The following is a 6,702-nucleotide window of genomic DNA, read 5'->3' on the forward strand; positions in this document are numbered from 1 at the left end:
CTGGCATTATGATTTTCCAGGTCAGTACAAGTTCATAGATACCAAATATGTTTAGGGGTTTTTTTAAGCAATTGGTCAAAAAAAATCAGAAATTTGTGTTGCTTTTGTTACCACTTTCCAGGACGCTTAATGTTCTTATTTTTTGCGGATCTGGGGCTTATTTTTTACGTCTTGACCTGACGTGTTTACTGATACCATTTTAAGGCAGATACGATATTTTGATCGCCTCTTATTGCAATGTTACAGGCCAAGAAAAACATAATTCTGGTGATTTTTTTTTTTCCCGTATAAGGTATTTTATATTTCGATAGATCGGATACTTCTGAACATAGCGATGCCAAATATGTATTATTTTATTTTTTTTTCATTGGTTTTATTTTCAATGGGTCAAAAGAAGGGTGATTTGAATTTTTGTGTTGTGGGTTCATATATGTATATATATATATGTGTGTGTATATATATATATATATATTTACATATATATGTATATATATATATATATATTTATATATATATATATATGTCTATATATATATATATATATGTGTATTTATATACATATATGTATATGTGTATATATATATATGTATATATATATATATTTATATATATATACATATATATATATATATATACACACATTTTATATATATATATATATATATATATATAATTTATTTATTTTTTTACTTTTTATTGGATTTACTAGTCCCCCTTAGGGGATTTGAAGCCGTGATCATCCGATCGTATCAGCACCGCTCTGTACAGCAGAAATGATGGCTTCCTATGAATGTCCCCGCAGCCGGCGTTCACAGGAAGAGCGTCATGATCATCAGAAGACCCCCGGCTGTCATGATAACCTATCGGCGCCCCGCAATGGCATAATGGGAGCACCGATGGAAGCAAAGAATGACATGCTCCCCGCTGGCGCATGTTAAACTGGGATTTAACTGGTTATCAGCGGCTGTTAGACGCACATGATGGCTGATCAGATCAGCCGACATGTGAAGAGAAAGATGCCGGCTCGGCGTGTGAGCCTGCATCAAAGGCAGGGAGACGACATATGACATATATACGTCATATGTCGTGAAGGGGTTAAAGCGTAACTGTTGTTTTAGTAAAACGACGCTTTAAGAGTTTGTCCAAGATTTAATAAAACGGGATAAACTAAATAATGAAAAAAACCCTTCACTTTTAACACTTTTTATATCCCCTACTATTCACTCCGGTGCGCCATCCGGTCTTTATTGATTTGTCATGTGTATAATGTCAGTACATCCATGTGACCGCTGCAGCCAATCATGCTGAATCACCTCGGAGGCCATAGACGGTCTATGGGGGGGGTTACATGGTAAAAGTGGGGGTTTTTTTGTTGTTTTTTTCATTTTATTCTATTTCTTGCTGATCCAGGACGTTTTTTAATCATTTCCGACAACCCCTTTAAACGGCCCCAAAAACTGTTATAACTTGTTGTTACACTCCATGATATAGTTGTGCTGATGAATCAGTTTACGATAATCACTTTTTATGTAGATTTTGGGGTGCTTCAGCCTTCAACCTTGACTCTGGGATTGTCGGCAGCACATCACATGCTGAAATCTCCAGCGATCGTCTATGGTCAGTATTAATTTTTGTTAATTCGGGTGCCATTAGTGCAAGTTTACATATAAATTCATAAAATACTGCTGAATTATTACAGCCACATTGTTGTAGAAACTGGTGGCTAATATGAGAAATGCGGTAAGGCAATAGTTAAATTGTGTATTGTACTTCCATTTAATAAGGTGTCCTGTGTGTACATGAAGAATAAGTCCATTTCTGGCCATTATATGGCTTGTATTTTGCATTTTCAATAGTTTTACCCCTTTTGGAGGCTCTGTCTATTAATTTACAATTGCCTCTGAGCTGGTGGGTGGAGATTCGCTGCTGTGATCTCTCCTATACACGGCACAGTGCAGAGAGATGGAGTCCTGCTCCTCATTCCTGATTTAGCAGAAGGATGGAGGAAATTATACAGCAGCACTGACCAGTGTAGATGTGAATCCAGCTGTAGGGTGACGTAAAAGACTTGTTAGAATTCTCAGTAAGATCTTTCTGTGTCTTCCTCTGCTTGTTTCCTCACTCTGCTCCTCCTCCCCTCTCCTTAGAGAACAAGAAAAGCTGTAACCTATCACCTCAGTGTGCTGGCAGTCCTTACTTCTAATTGAGCTGGGTGGGGGGTTTGTAAAGTGAATTATGAGATTAGGATGAGATAAAGAAGTAGCTCATAAGTGGAGAAAGTAGCACAACTCTTTGATATGTGTGATCTCTCCCATACACAGCACAGAGAGAGGGAGTCCTGCTCTTGATTCCTGACTGAGCAGACAGCAGGATGGAGGAAATTATACAGCAGTACTGAGCAGTGTAGATGGGAATCCAGCCATTGGGTGAGGTAAAAGCCTTGTTAGAAATCTCAGCAAAATATTTCTGTTTCTTCTTCTGCTTGTTTCCTCACTCTGCTCCTCCTCCCCTCTCCATAGAGAATAAGACAAGTTGTATCCTGTCACCTCAGTGTGCTAGCAGTCCTTATTCTAATTGAGCTGGGGAGGGATTTGTAGAGTGAATAATGAGACTGGGAGGAGAGAAAGATGTGGCTCATAAGTGGAGAAAGTGGCAAAACTCTTTGATATGTGTGATCTCTGCCATACACAGCACAGAGAGAGGGAGACCTGCTCTTCATTCCTGACTTAGCAGACAGTAGCAGAAGGATGGAGGAAATTTTGTAGCAGTACTGTGCAGTGTAGATGTGAATCTAGCTATAGGGTGAGGTAAAAGACTTATTAGAATTCTCAGCAAGATCTTTGTGTCTTCCTCTACTTGTTTCCTCACTCTACTCTTCCTCCCCTCTCCATAGAGAATAAGAAAAGTTGTATCCTGTCACCTCATTGTTCTGGCAGTTCTTATTTTTAATTGAGCTGGGGGTTAGTAAAGTGAATAATGAGACTGGGAGGCGAGAAAGAAATGGCTCATAAGTGGAGAAAGTAGCAGAACTCTTCAATATGTGTGATCTCTCCCATACACAGCACAGAGAGGGAGACCTGCTCTTCATTCCTGACTTAACAGAACAGTAGCAGCAGGATGGAGGAAATTATACATCAGCACTGAGCAGTGTAGATGTGAATCCAGCTATGGGGTGAGGTAAAAGACTTGTTAGAAACCTCATCACGATATTTCTGCTTCCTCACTCTGCTCCTCCTCCCCTCTCCTTAGAGAATAAGAAAAGCTGTAACCTGACACCTCACTGTGCTGATAATCCTTATTTCTAATTGAGCTGGGGGGGTGTAAAGTGAATCATGAGTTTGGGAGGAGAAAAAGAAGTGGCTCATAAGTGGAAAAAAATAGCAGAACTCTTTGAAATGTGTCATATATTTGCTTATATTATTGATTTATGCAAAGCTTGATGAAAGTACAGATCCTTTTAAGTAAATGTTGCTCTTCTTGTGACTTTTATCACATGCTGTAGATCATTCGGTCCTCTGTAGACATCAGATATCAAGCCGGCAACTGTTCATGCTGCAGAAAGTCCATACATTGGTAAACAGGTGGCCCTTTGGATCTTGTGAGTAGTTTCTGCTGCAACACGAGAATTGATTCTTGTAAACATCACCCGGTGAGACTAATGATTGCAGAAATCTAGGACGCAGCATGGACGATGGCTAGGCTATGCTCCAATACCTCTATTATGGACACGGTAAGGTCTGTTCACTGTCGTTGGCAGGCCACCGTACCTTACACCTACCTTTGGGATATGGATAATGTAAAGCATCTGATGTATCTACCGTATTTTACGTATAAGATGCACTTTTTTCACCAAAACTGGGGGGTAAAATTGGGGTGCATCTTACAATCTAGATATGGCTTACCGGGGCGGCGGTGTTGGAGTGGGCTCATAGGAGGCAGGGTCAGTGATACCGAGGGCTCGGAGAAGCAGTGGAGCGGCTTAGGAGGATCATAGGTGGCGGTGGGCGCCATTGATCTGCCAGCAGGGGCAGTAGAGTAACTCGGGAGGGTCACAAGACAGGGTGTCTCGGTGGCGGGTACATTGATCTGACTGAGGCTCCATTGAATCACACGCAGTTGACGCAATGGACTTCAAGAAGATGGCGGCGCGTGCGCAGATTGACGCTACAGACTTCAAGAAAATGCTGCGGAGTCCTATATGCGCTCGCGTGCCTCCGCGGCCATTTTCTTGAAGTCTATCTCATCAACCGCGGGTGATTCAAAGGAGCCCGCAGTCGCTCTACTGTAGTGATACCGCCGAGCCCGCAGCATCGCCAACCCTCCTGAGCCGCAACCCTCCCTCCTCTGAGCCCGCAGCATCGCCCTGCCTCCTGTGACCTTCCTGGGCCACTCCACCACCGCCGCTCCCCCCTAGTAAATTTTAGCATTAAGACACCCTAGGATTATAAGACGGACCCTCATTTTCACATTAAAAACTATTTTTACCTATTTTTCTCCTCTAAATTTGGGGCGCGTCTTATAATCCAGTGCGTCTTATAAAACGAAAAATGCGGTATATGGACCAAAATTGTGTCCTATTGACCACCATCTGGGTCACATGCATGGGCATAGAAAAAGGGCATCAAAAGGCTTCTTCCTAAAAAGTGGGCAACCACCAAAAAGCAGTGTTATACATTTTTGGGTGACAAATGTCCAATCATAGCCATCTTCGGGGGGGATATACATAAGGAAATCTCCTAAATGTATACCTCCTACATAAGAGGCTGCATAGGGCTATATAGAACTATAAGTCCCAGCGTTTTATTTCTTTCTTTTTTTCTTTAAGGGTCTCAAAAATCTCCCTCTCATTTCCCCAAATATAAAATCTATTGAACAAGATCACAAACACATTACATGTAATGAGCTCAAGTCAGCAGGTTTTCTGTTTCTCGTCTCTTGCCGTTCCAGACCATTAAAGCGGCGGTTTCTATGGATACAGTGTCTTCTTAAAGCTTCTCCGTGCGCTGATTTTATGGAAATCATTTTGTGGGAAGATGACAGTAACACGATGACATGACCTGACGTTAGACAGATCGCTGTGGGTAGAGTTAGCTTTGTTCTATTAGATGACAGATTTCTCAGCGTGTGTTTAAAGTGAACTCGCCCCCGTTTTATCAACGCGCGTTTCTCTTTTTTTTTTTTAAATTTGAAAATACAAATATTTAGAATGCGTTTATAACAGTCACTAACTGCTAGACGCATCTCCATGACAACCATACAATACCCTGGTTCTGTCCGCAGGTGTTATACAGTTGCTTTGGCAACCAGACTGCACTGTCTGACACTATATTTTCCATTCCTAGTTGCAGATTTCATACAGAGATGTGGCCAGGTATTAAAGACAGCATCCATTTAAAGGGAACCTGTCAACTGGCTGCGGTATTGCAGTCGTGTATGTTTTTACCCTGAAACTCTGCCACTTTTCAGAGAAAACATATTTGAAGCAGCGCTTGGGGACTATGCATCTTGGATAACTCCAACAGGTCCCCAACAGCTTCTCCCTACTCCACTATCCCAGACTGACAGGTCTCTTCGTATCCACACACATCAGTCCCGGGGAGTTCGGTCAATGTGAATTGGCTCTTCATTCCAAAGTTGTTATCTGGAAACTGTCCCAACTGATCTGTTTTTACATATTTCTACCAAGTACTTTGAATGCACAAGGGTGTAATGATCTGTAGTGAGTTGATCAGGCTCCAACCTAACCAGAAGAGTACACTTCTCTATACTCAGATCAATTCCATGCTAAGTATTTTGAGTATACAGAATTGTACTCCTCTGGTTAGGGTGGGGCCTGATCAACTCACTACAGATCATTATACCCTTGTGCATTCAAAGTACTTGGTAGAAATATATAAAAACAGATAGATCAGTTTGGTAGAAATATATGAAAACAGCTAGATCAGTTCCATGCTAAGTACTTTTTTTAGAAATATGTAAAAACGGATAGCATGGAACTAATCTACCAAGTACTTTGAATGCACAGGGATGTAATGATCTGTAGTGAGTTGATCAGCCTCCAACCTAACCAGAAGAGTACAATTCTATATACTCAAAGTACTTAAAATGGAACTGAGCTATCTGTTTTACATATTTCTACCAAGTACTTTAAATGCACAAAGGTGTAACTATCTGTCGTTAGTTGATCAAGCCCCACCCTAACCAGAAGAGTACACTTTTGTATACTCAGATCACTTCCATGTTAAGTACTTTGAGTATAGAGAAGTGTACTTTTCTGCATGAGTAGGGCCTGATCAACTCACTACAGATCATTACACCCTTATGCATTCAAAGTACTTTGTAAATAAGTTCCATGCTATCAGTTTACGTATTTCTACCAAGTACTTTGAATGCACAAGGGTGTAATGATCTGTAGTGAGTTGATCAGGGCCCACCCAAACCAGAAGAGTACACTTCTGTATACTCAGATCAGTTCCATGCTTAATACGTTGAGCCTACAGAATCGTACTCTTCTTGTTAAGATGGGGCCTGATCAACTCACTACTGATCATTACATCCTTGTGTATTGAAAATACTTGGTAGATCATTTCTGTGCTTCCATACTCACAGTAGTTAGCATGATCTATCTGTTTTTACATATTTCTAAGAAGTACTTTGAATGAACAAGGGTGTAAGGATCTGTAGCAAGTTGATCAAGCTCCA

This window comes from Anomaloglossus baeobatrachus, chromosome 9, assembly GCF_048569485.1.
Source record: "Anomaloglossus baeobatrachus isolate aAnoBae1 chromosome 9, aAnoBae1.hap1, whole genome shotgun sequence".
NCBI lineage: Eukaryota > Metazoa > Chordata > Amphibia > Anura > Aromobatidae > Anomaloglossus > Anomaloglossus baeobatrachus.